Source organism: Cyprinus carpio, chromosome B14 (genome assembly GCF_018340385.1).
Source record: "Cyprinus carpio isolate SPL01 chromosome B14, ASM1834038v1, whole genome shotgun sequence".
Taxonomy (NCBI): Eukaryota; Metazoa; Chordata; class Actinopteri; order Cypriniformes; family Cyprinidae; genus Cyprinus; species Cyprinus carpio.
In genome coordinates this window covers 547,656-559,835 of record NC_056610.1, presented here as the reverse complement: position 1 = coordinate 559,835, position 12,180 = coordinate 547,656, and the positions used below count along the sequence as shown (strand labels likewise).

The 12,180-nt window shown below is 36.5% G+C and overlaps 1 long non-coding RNA gene across 1 annotated transcript; it reads left to right on the top strand.

The window, feature by feature from the left end:
• The first annotated feature begins 4,791 nt into the window (after positions 1-4,791).
• Positions 4,792-11,685, top strand: LOC122139566. Its single transcript, XR_006156387.1, has 5 exons — positions 4,792-7,124; positions 7,221-7,301; positions 7,767-7,842; positions 9,431-9,505; positions 9,607-11,685. It is a non-coding gene; the product is annotated as an uncharacterized LOC122139566 (long non-coding RNA).
• The last annotated feature ends 495 nt before the right edge of the window (positions 11,686-12,180 follow it).

Genomic DNA, 12,180 nt, shown 5'->3' with positions numbered 1-12,180 from the left:
TTATAATGAGAGAACTTGAGTTTAATCGTGAGGACGTTTTATTAATCAGTCCATTCTTTAGAATTTCAATGATTCAGCTAAATCGTGCAGGTTTAATTTATTCGTTTCTTGTTTTAATTAGGCCTAAATAATGGGAACGAACTTATACAGTGCCTCATGTTTTACTAAAATAAAGAAAATAATTTATAAAACATGCAACAATTTCTTAATCAGTCTACAGACAAATATATTTTCCCAAGAAGTTGTCTGTCAAAATAAAGGACAGGTAACGAATAACAAAAATGCATGTTGTTTTATTAAAGGAATTTTAAAATATAAATTAAAATATAGGCCTAATATATGAGAATATTGACATTTTGCATCTAAATCCATGTAGCCTAGCTCACTAAAATAGGCTACCACTTTTTAATGCTACGATGCAAAGTAAACCACAATTTATTTTGAATAATATAACACATAATTCATATTATATAAATAATACTGCACACCTATTAAATGTGTCAAATCTAAAATATGGTGTAATATTATGTAGCTTAGAGAAAATATAAGCACAGGCTCTGGCACAGGCTTGACATTTATCCTGCTTGAATTCGTTCTAAGAAATGCACATAACTTCATAATTACCAAACTTTCATCTGTGAATATTAAATATTTTAACTATAGTGTTTTTCTTTCATTTTCCCTGACTCCAGCCGTCAAATGTAACACATCAGCGAGGCAAAACTGACGTCTATTTGTGAAAATGTGCTTTGATGCGCTTGTTTGAAAACTTGTGATTAAAGCGCCACTCAGCGGTCAAAAGCTGCAAATGCACTTTGCAGACGCCACGGCGGTACGAGCGGCGGTAGAAGTAACGTTTTGGATGTCCACCTACTGTATATATATATAAAAAAAAATTTAAATATAAATAAAAATATATATATATATATATATATACACAAATGTATTTATTTATGGTAACAATTTACATTAAGGTTACCTTTATAATGGGTTTATAAATGTAGTGTGTGTAGTTGCTGTGGTCAAGCAAATTGTCCGCGGGAGCGACTACATTGAACTTACACCGCGATATAAACACTAATGTCACCTCACAGTTAGCTTACCCATAAAATCAGTAAAAACTAGTTGTGCATCTTAATCATCTCCAAAGCTTGTGAATCGGTATACCGTGTATACCAATCTGGTCACTGGTAAGTTCTTTGGCTCACTGCACATTGGGACAGTGATTACTCAGTTTCCGGCAACATGAATACGTACAACGTCGACAGACAACATTGTAGAAAATCATTGCTGGAATTAATGAACAACAGGCAGGACCAATCTCTTTTTGGTATTTTTTTTTAATTCTCTTCAAAAACATTGTTCTGTTACTTGTTCTTACAACATTTCAGCTAAATATTAATAATAAATATTAACTAGATGTGTTCATTACTTGTCTAGCGATGTATGTTTATGCTGAAATATACTAATAACATGGTTTGTCTTTTCAAATCTTCTATCGCGTATCATTATAGTTATCATGTTGGCTTGTGTGGTTTATGTTAAGCTCTTCAGAAATGTGACGTAATTTCCGGTAAGGGAGCATAGTGCGCACCAATGCTCCCTAGTTTTTGCGGTGCATTGTGTGATTTTTCATGGAACCTTGTTCCATGTAGTTACAGTGTAAATACAACATAAATACAACAGGTCAAGAAAATATGATCATATTACCCCAATTTTACAGTCTCTGCACTGGCTATTAAACAGTTATTATGAAAACCATTAAAACTACACAATTCCCTTATGTTGTATTAAGAGGCTGTCATTACAATCTAAGTTTTTGAATGAAAAATCCTGACCTTGGTCGTTGGTCCTCTCTGTACAAGGCTGCACGTTCATGACACTTGATTCACGTCACAATTCACTCTGACTCACACCATAAAATAAAAAATAAAAAAATAAGTTGTGAGAAATCAAGATTAATAGGCTAAAACTGTGACATGAAAAATGCCTAGAAATCGTACAAAAAGGAGAATATTAATTTGGAATGTTTAGATTGCATTTAGGGAGGTGTGCATTAGCCTTTAAAAAAAAAAAAAAATTGAAATTGAAATTGTGGCTTATTGTTGAGTACTATAGGCTAAGCCTTGTTCTAACACATATTTTGGCACTCACATTAATGCCACGAATTATGAAAGGCTTGAAACTTACATTTAATAAGTTGCTGATGTATTTCAGCAGGTCACACATACTTATTAGTTATCTGGCCCTTTTAACACATTTATTCCCATATACAGAGCCCATGACATGCCAAAAATTATGTCCCAGAATTGATAAATGTATCACATTTTATTGTTCCTTTGTATTAATTAAAACGTGTATAAATAATAATTAAATAATGTTTAAATAAGTAATGTGTGTATATATATATATATATATATATATATATATAATATATATATATATATATATATATATATATATATATATATTAATTATACATAAATAATAAATAATTTATTTAAATAAGTGTTTAAATAATAATTTAATAATAATAATAATAATAATAATAATAATAATAATAATAATAATACTGATAATAATACCATTTAGCATAAAGAGTTTGGGCGTTCAAGAGATTGGGGTAATCTGTAAAATGTAAAAAACAATAATAATAATAAAAATAAAACAAAAAAAATACTTTTCTAATTTAATTAGAAAGCAACCCCTGATTCACAACATTCATTTCCAAATGCATAAATCTGGTATAGACTTGCACAGGCCTCTAACCTAAGCCCTATAGCAGCCCTTGGCCGACAGCTTACCCGTGTCCTCAGCCCGAGTCCGACTGGAACGCGTGTATTTTTCTCTCTCTTTTTTGCTTCCTAATTACATTAAAATAGGTCAGTTTTGTTTTTAATTGCAAAGTTATATTTCTTATTGTTTCATGATTAATTAATTTCGAAAAATGTTTGGAACAGTTTTGTTTTTTTTAAATTCAAGTTGTTTTTGTTTTTTTAAGTGATGACCAAGCAGATAGCAGCAAACAGCTGAGTTAATCACGTTAGATCAATTTAGCATTCTCAAATAATCATGACTTGCTTAAAATAAAATCTGTAGATATTAAACACTTAAAGCATAGAACAATGTTAGCTTAAACATTTAACCTAAATAAAAGTTCATTGTTAGGTGTATATATTCAGCATCGCGTTAGTTCATGCAGGCCACGTCAGTCAAGCTCGCATCAGTAGACAGTCAGCTGTTTCTGACATGTACCAATCCAGTCTTGACCCCTATCACAAGCGGTCTATTTAAATTCCCATTCTCCAGCATCTCTTCCATCGCAACTTCCATCTAACTGCCAATTAACTGGCATCGCTGCTTGCAAATCCAACTGTTGCAGCATGTTTCAGAACATCTGAAATCCACATCTAAGATATGTGAATGCTCTTTTAATCCTTATCGCTGTGTATATTGCCATCGCATTGCTTCTTGCAATTAAAGAGCAGGTCAGATGGTATTTTAAAGTGTCCCAATATTGTATTGGAGTCCCCTACATCAGGTTTAAATGCATCTAAGGTCAGAAAACATTGTAATTTTCTCAGAATATACATTTAATATTAGAGTCATTTGCCAATGATTAGGAAATTATTCGTTTCAAGCAAGTTCGGAGCAAGCCCCTCCCTTCCTCAAGCCTACTCTGCTCTGATTGGTCAGCTGGCCAAACCTGTTGTGATTGGCACAGAGATGAGTCCTTGAGCCAGTTAGCCAGCGCTACCATTGACAAAGCACCTTTAGATAAAACAATAATATAGTCAATCCGTTCTTATAATGACATAAAATACAAAAACACTTATGCAAGCGAATCGTGCCCACAGCTGAAGTTTAGCTGCTAAACTGTGAACACTAGGTGGATACGTTAGCCGAGTGCTAACGTGACTAACTGATGAAACAATACAGTTTGTAAACCAAAATATGTCTACTGTAATGTTTAAAGAACGACAGACAAAAGACGCTTGGTCTTAACTTTTAATCAGAACGCAGAACAGTTGTATCACAGGAGCACCAGCCGAAATCACTCATCGCTCCCGCATTAACCCTGTAACTGCCAGTGCAGCACAATAAACAGCAGTTTCACAATTATTATAAAGTCTGTCTGCTACACTACATTCTTTATTATTAAACAAAGTAATTAGAACAACGTCAGTCTACAATAATCAACATATTCTTAGGTTCACTGCGAATTTTTAGAACTACTTCAGTAAGACAGTAATATCGTGCTTTACCTGGAAACCTAAAGCTGCACTAGGTATACATCACATATTGGCACAAAAAAATTATATTTTGAGCACTCAATTGAAAATGTACACCTAACGTATCAATCGTACTACTTACAGGTCGTGGTTCAGAGAGCTTGTAAATCCAAATTAAGAAGATTAGAAGCCAACGAAGATAAAAGCCCAGATTAGAGAAGCAGTTCTTGATAAAATGACAAGCACACAACAAAAGGCTCGAATTGTATTTCTGTGGTATCCTTGAACACCACGTCTTCTCAACATGATGTAAACGCACTAATAGCAAAATTGTTTGTGGGCAGATCAGACTCTGTTCATATTTCGCGGGCAGGCGGGGATTATGCAAATGTGTACCCAGTGACGTACAGGCAAACAGGCAAAAGAGTCGAAAATATAACGACTCGTTACGGCGATTCAGAACCGACTCTCTCTTTTGAGAGACAATATCTTTATTTATCATGCACTTTTTTGATTAACAACTTTGCAGATTGTTTTCATTTAAGGATAGCTACGTTATTGCAAAACTAACTGCAAAAGAGAGATTTTTCAAAAACCCATCTGACCTGCTCTTTAACTGGCATCGCTGCTTGCAAATCAAAGTGTTGCAGCCTGTTTCAGAACATCTGAAATCCATACCTTGTAAGGTAAAAGATACGCGGATGCAAGTTGCAAGTAAAATAACTCTTTATTCAGAGAACCGCAAAGGTCTTTCAGTTGCAGCCAGCAGGAGAGTGGTGACGCAGGGACTTCGATGGGCAATCCAGATGAGATGGGTGACAACAGACTGAAGACTTCCCCGGAGTGGTGAATGATGAATCAGGTGTAATCCACAACAGGATAGAAACAGGAACAGCCTGACGCGATGAACTCAATGCAGCCGAAGGAACAGACAAGGAGACCTCAAACAGGAACAACACGGGGAAACTCCAACAATGATCTGACAAACATGAGACGAAAGACAGTGCATTAAATAGGCTGGGGGAAATGACATGCATGATGCATGATGATCAGTGGTAACGCCCACAAGAAACAATCAGCGTGATGAGACACATACTCACATACAGCACGCACGACCAGGATGAGACAGCGGATGACCAACCGTGACATATCTAAGATAAGTGAATGCTCTTTTAATTTATATCACTGTGTATACTGCCATCGCATCACTGCTTGAAATTAACTGGCATCGCTGCTTGCAAATCAAACTGTTGCAGCGTGTTTCAGAACATCTGAAATCCACATCTATGACAAGTGAATGCTCTTTTAATCCATATCGCTGTGTATATTGTCTGGTCTGCTAATTGTAAAAATAACAAAATAAAATGATGTTAGCAGTTTTGCATCGTTTGCAGGAGCGAAATATTAAGCATATTTGCAGCAGCATTTACGCATCTGTGTTTATACACCTGGAGCAATAAGCAGTCTAGAGCATGTAATCGCTCTGAGGACACGCCGATAGTTGGCCATGAGAACAGGTTTAAATGAAACAAGCATTCTCGTGTAGGCATTCAACTGGGGTTCGCTGTATTTAGCAGCGTAATCTCAAGGTCACGGTTGTTTATTTCTAAGGTTGATGTTTCATTAGCTGTGTGAGTGTGCGGTTGATTTCAGCTGCACGCAGCATCAAAAGCACACGTTTATCGCTCTATGGCTTCTATACATATAAGAATGTGATATCAAGGACAGTCATACAAAGTATTTCCGCAGGGTGTATGCTTCCCCTGCCACCCACAATTATACAATTTACAGCATTAATGCATATAACATGCTCCTCGTGCCGCAGCAAGGGGTCGTATGCTTCCCCCTTTACAATCACATATTTGCTTTAAGCATTTTAAGCAACATGCTTGTTGCATATACACGATTGCCTAACTTGGGGTGATGCTATTAGACCGGTGCTGCTAGGGGTGTATGCTTCCCCCTGTACATTCAAATATTTGCATAAGCAGCTTAAGCAACATGCTTGTTGCATGCTTCCTTACTGAGTTTGGGTGATGCTTCGCTCATAAATATAGTATAAGCCAACATTTCCCATCGCTGACCATTCAAATTGCATCAGTTGTGTTGGGGGGTTTTGGCATTTGGTTGTTTTGGGGGTTTATCTTGCTGCTCTCCCTTCTTTGTCCAAGCATGGCTGCATGGACAGGCGTGTGGAGTGTTGCCCAGAACATAACCATATCGGCAACACTAATTGTATGCAATATAATTGTCATAAATATACTTGACAGACGTGGTCCTGATTGAAATTCAGCATCGCGTTAGTTCATGCAGGCCACGTCAGTCAAGCTCGCATCAGCTGACAGTCAGCTGTTCCTGACATGTACCAATCGAGTCTTGACACCTATCACAAGCAGTCTATTTAAATTTCCATTCTTCAGCTTCTTTTCCATCGCATCGCTGCTTGCAATTATCTCCCTTCTCCAACCCCAACTCCACCAACTGAACCTGTAATCCGATCTGACTTTTGTTTCTTCCTTTACAGTCACTTCATTGGAAGCATTCTCTATCATGTTTCATTTTACAACTAATGTAATTGTGAATTGTAATTATGTATGCGTATAATGGTTCTGTTCTTTACCCCAGGGGGGATTGTCTTGCTGCTCTCTTAGCTCTGTATAAGCATGGCTGCATGGACAGGCGTGTGGAGTGTTGCCCAGAACATAACCATACCGCCAACACTGAAATATAATTGTCATAAATATACTTGACGGAAGTGGTCCTGATTGAACTAAGTGTTTGTGTAGAGAGTGGAAGCTGAAGTGTGCTTAATGCATGAGGCGCCAGCGCGATCACTTCATTGAATTCTTCACTGGAAACAAGTAGGCTACGCTGTCATTTTTGCTCATACAGGTAAGACTAATACTTCATTCGGAACAGTAAATGGTCTACCCTTATTTTTGTGTGCACTCACAATATAAACAAAATGTTGTGTCTTTTGTAAAATAGAGAAAACAAACAGGATGTGCTTGCTGTCTCGTGAACAGGGAAATGTCCAGCTCGGGCTGAAATGCAAAGCTCTAAAATCAGGTGCAGTTTAGCTTCGCCGTGTCTGAAACTGATGGTTTATATTCACAATAAGTTACAGAATAGCCTACATGTAAGACTGGATCCATGAAGGGTTAATAATAACAGTAAGACGTTAATAATGTATGATCCCGCTTTGGTTCATATTTAAGAAATGTTTTTGTGTTTTTGTTAAATTAATAAATTTATTTGAGGTTGAAAAAAAAAAAAAACAGTGCTTTGATCATCAGTGCTGTAAGTTAGTTTTGCTGTAGGTAGTTAGCTTCATCGTGGGGGGTGGACATAAAGATGCAAATCTCTTGCTCTTTCTTATAGAGAGTGTCTGATGAGGGTTTCAAACTTGCTGAGCAGTTTTAGGCAAAGTGTTTGGTTTAGGGCAAATGCCTCATTTGGTTTGGCTTTTGCAATTTTTGCAATAGCATACAGAGTATTACATAAAATATAATAAGGTTTTTTTTTTTTTTTCAGGAGAGATGAGGCGATTCTGAGAGAGAGACAAAGAAACTGGCCAAAAGAGACACGCGTCTAGCAGAGAGAAAAAAACGTATGTTTTTAATTTGCTGCTTTGTACCATTTTCACAAAAAAAGAAAATATTAAAAAAAAATTAAAAGTTTTAATTGTACGTGGCAACGCTGCAGTCGTTTTGGCAATATAAATGTAAAAAATAGTGCAGTAATAAGAAACTGTCCCGAAACATCATGTAGGCCTAATCATTTCTATTTTCATTACTAGGCAATTCCAGCGTTAAGGACATTCGCAGTCAAAACCTGAAATAGAAATTCTCACAGAATGTATTCATTACCAATATACTGAAACATCTGTTTATGTTTTTCTAAATCCCAAATAGAGTCCAGACATCAGAAAAGTATCTGTCTATGTGTTTAATAGGTTATTTTGGATAAGTTTTTGGGAGACAATATATTTTGTAGACTTTCTGTGATTTACAATGGACAAACCAGAAGCAACAATATCTGCAGAATGGAGAAGGGTTGACCATTCACAAAATATACATTTTATTTAAATTTTCATTTTTGTGTTTCAGAGGAAAAATGTTAAGGATGTGATATCTCAGTTACAGACCTCATATTCTTTTTTATATATATATATATAAATCGCTTATGCATTAAATAATAAAGATACAAAGCAGGTTAAGTTAAATTGTACAAATAATTATAAAATGCTACAGACTGTGAAGAAGATTGCAGTTTCACATTTTGCATATGCATAACAAAGTGATTTTTTTTTACATGCAATGATACAAAATAAAACCAAACAAGGTTTGTAATGAAGAAAAAAATACAACCAAGAACAAACAAGAATAAATTATGTAACCCCTCAGCACATCTCTTGAGCATCGCACTCAGCAGCATGCACACCAAACAACCAAATCTTACACTCACAGAGCAGATAGCGACACAAGTTATGTGAAACACATGAAATTTTTAAATAAGATAGTGACAATGAACATTATATGACATTTTAATTAGATTTGACTATTTATCATTCAGTCTGCCTGTGCATTTCTGACCCGCACAGGACTGATTCTCCACGATGTTCTCATTGAGAATGCAATTTCTAAATTGTTATTAGAATAAATTAATTTATAAAATGTTATGATATGGAAAGGCTGAAACAGATCACAGCAGTATATAGACCTACACAGTAGTTTATCAGTCAACAGCATGATTATTATGAGATAACTTGAGTTTAAACAGAGGAAGTTTTATTAATTTGTCCCTTCTTTTCAGTTTCAATGATTTAGCTAAATCATGCCAAGTTTAATTTATCCATTTCTTGTTATAGTTAGGCCTAAATAATGGGAGTGAAATTACACAGCGCCTCACGCTGTACTAAAATAAAGAAAGGAATTCATAAAATATGCAACAATTTCTTAATTAGTGAACAGATATCTTTTCCCCACATTGTTACCTGTCCTTTATTTTGACAAAGAACTAAGTATGTATCAAAGTATGTGCATCTGTCAGCAGATACACATGGGACACAGAGGTAAGGCAAAGATAATATCAGCAGGTTTATTGGACACAGAGCACGGGTAAACCAGGTGAATGCGCAGGGTGTGGGAGAAGTCCATTAGGGCTTATCTGGGTGTAAATGTCCAATTCTTTTCCAGGGGTTCCATGGGGTAGAAGGTGCTGAGAGACGGTGGAATTCCGGGAGTGTGGAGATCAAGGAACTGAGAGAACAGGTAACTAGAGAGATGGGGAACTACAAGTTGAAAGCACAGCGGTAGAAAGCACGTTCTGGTTGGCCACCTACTGTATAAGCATCACAATATTTGTTTGAAAGGTATAACCTCCTGGAGAATGATAATCCTGCCATTTTAAGGACAAGAAGGCCAGCAGAACTAGTGGAGCCAGGGGACTACCACAAGAAAAAGGACTTCTTAAAGAACAGAGTGATCATCAGAACTGGACATCCAGAGATTTCCAGACCTGCAAGATTCAGAACTCCAAGCCTAAAAGATCTAGAACCCCTGAGACCCACCATGCCATGGATGGACCTGATGGAACTTCACAAACTACAACAACAGCAATGACTACTTCTTCTAGAAGGACTTTTCCAAATTGAAATGAATGGACAATGGACAAGAGAAACAAAGTGTTCAAACTATTTTCAGAGACTGTGGACAGCAGTCTTATCACAGAGATGGAAAACAAGATATTAGAAATGCACAAAGACAGACTCTCTGCACATAATACCAGAAAGAGACAAACATATGCATACTCGAATGCAGAACATTGTCTACTGAACGCACACATGTGACAAAGGATGTCCACACTGAGAGAATGGACACAATGCTGTGACAAAAATCCATTTGGGTTTATCTGTGAGTGCGATGCTTTGGAAAAACAACCATAGTGTGGAGCACCCCAGACAAACTATGAATCATGTGAAATCAACCTAACTCATCTTCACAATAAATTCACTAGGGTAATAGTTTCAGACAAGAAAACATGAATTACCACAACTTTAAATCACTTCTCCATCTTTATCGATAATAACCAGACATTATGTCCAATTAATGATACTTCATTATGTATAACCCCCGAGTCAGCCTGGTCTTTAGGAAATTATCATTTTCCATATGTAAGCACCACTCAACAGGCAATGTCAGTAAAGCCAGAGGAACAACTGGGCTTTTTAGAAGAGATCCCTGAATTTGAGTTTGAGTTACCAAAACTGGATGATATGCAAAGGAAAGATAACCATATTGTTAAAGCTCAACAAGGTCTTGATGAAAAGGATAAGGCTTTAACTAAACAAATGCATGATGGAGATTTAGTTATTGCATACTCTGGTTTGATTTGGGATATAACTTTTAAAACTGATGTTTGTGTTTGTATCTTCCTAATTATGTGTCACTGCATTATATTTTGCTGTATGTGTTCTATGGTGTAAAGTCAAATTGCAGATAGTTCAGTGATCAATGTTGGACGTTCTCGTTGGTTGTGATGGTTCTCGATTACTTCTTCTAAACCCTAGAAACATTTTTCAAATTTAAACAAACCCGTGATACTTTTGCAAATGAAACGGAGTTGTAACCAGTGTGCATGAGGTGTCGACCCAATGACGGGTAAGATTCTCCAGTGGCCAGAGGGGGACAACCTAAGCCAGGGCTTCACTGCCACTGGGCACCTACCGAGGAAGGGAGGTGTAATCTGTGTAAGGAAGTGGATGTGATGCTTCTTTTGGGCCAAGAGCATCAAAGAGGGGACTGTAAGAAATTATACTCTGTCTCGACCCAGCTTCCACTCCAAATTGTGTATTAAACTAGGCTCCTTTCCCCACAAAGAGCTTAATTATCATAGAGAGTTATTTCCGATCTTAATGATATGTAAATAGTACCTCTGGAGTGATAATTTGTCACTTATAGCGTGGGAGTAGCAGCAGGTCATCAAGAACCATCGGGAATGGAAGGCTATCACTTTCATTTTTTTTTCGCAGTGTTGAGTGGGAAGATGAACGTAATACAGTATAAAATGTTTGAGCTTAGGATGTTCGGGGTTCATTCCAACTCCGTTGAACCCAAGGTACTACGTGTACATTGTCACTGCTATGCTGCTATAAACATCTTCGTCAAGATCTTCAACGTCCTCACCACTTCTTCTTACAGTGTACAAATAAATAACCACACCGGTGCTCCCGCTGATGGTTCACTCGCATGCAGGTACTGAAAGTTTGGCCAAATACTTAAACTTACAGGGAGCTTTATCATGATATCAAATATCATTACTGATTGCTTATTAATAGGATGATGTTCTGTAATGGTGCTTTCAGTCATTGATTTAATATTAATGTAAAGTTAGTTTAGTTATAAATTAGTGAAATGCTTTTTTTAACTTTTTTTTCCCCTGAATTGTTTAATGTGAGTTTATTTGTATATGCCACTTTACGTGTGCAGTTATGCTCAGTAATGTTGTTCAGTTATTTATTTTTACTGATATAGTGCATCAACAATAAAATACATTTCTGTAAAAAAAAAAAAAAAAAAAAAAAAACTCAGGTTTGTGCATTAATAATTAATAAATAAATTATGTGTGTTGCTCTTCCATCATTGCAAATGGGCTGTGAAAAATCTACAAGAACATAAATGTATCAAATAACCATTCTGAGACATCCTGGTTCATTTTGATTTGTGTTTCTTCTGCCAGAGTCTCTCATCTGTTTCTGACTCTGGTTCATACATGTACGGATGAACACCGGTTCTCTCGCTCTCAGTCATGTTGCTTCTACTGACTGTTTATTGCTATAGGTCAGGGTTGCCAGGTTTTCACAACAAAACCCGCCCAATTGATACTCAAAACTAGCCCAAACACGTTTCGATGAGGATTCCCTGGTAAAAATCGCATTCCAGTGGGG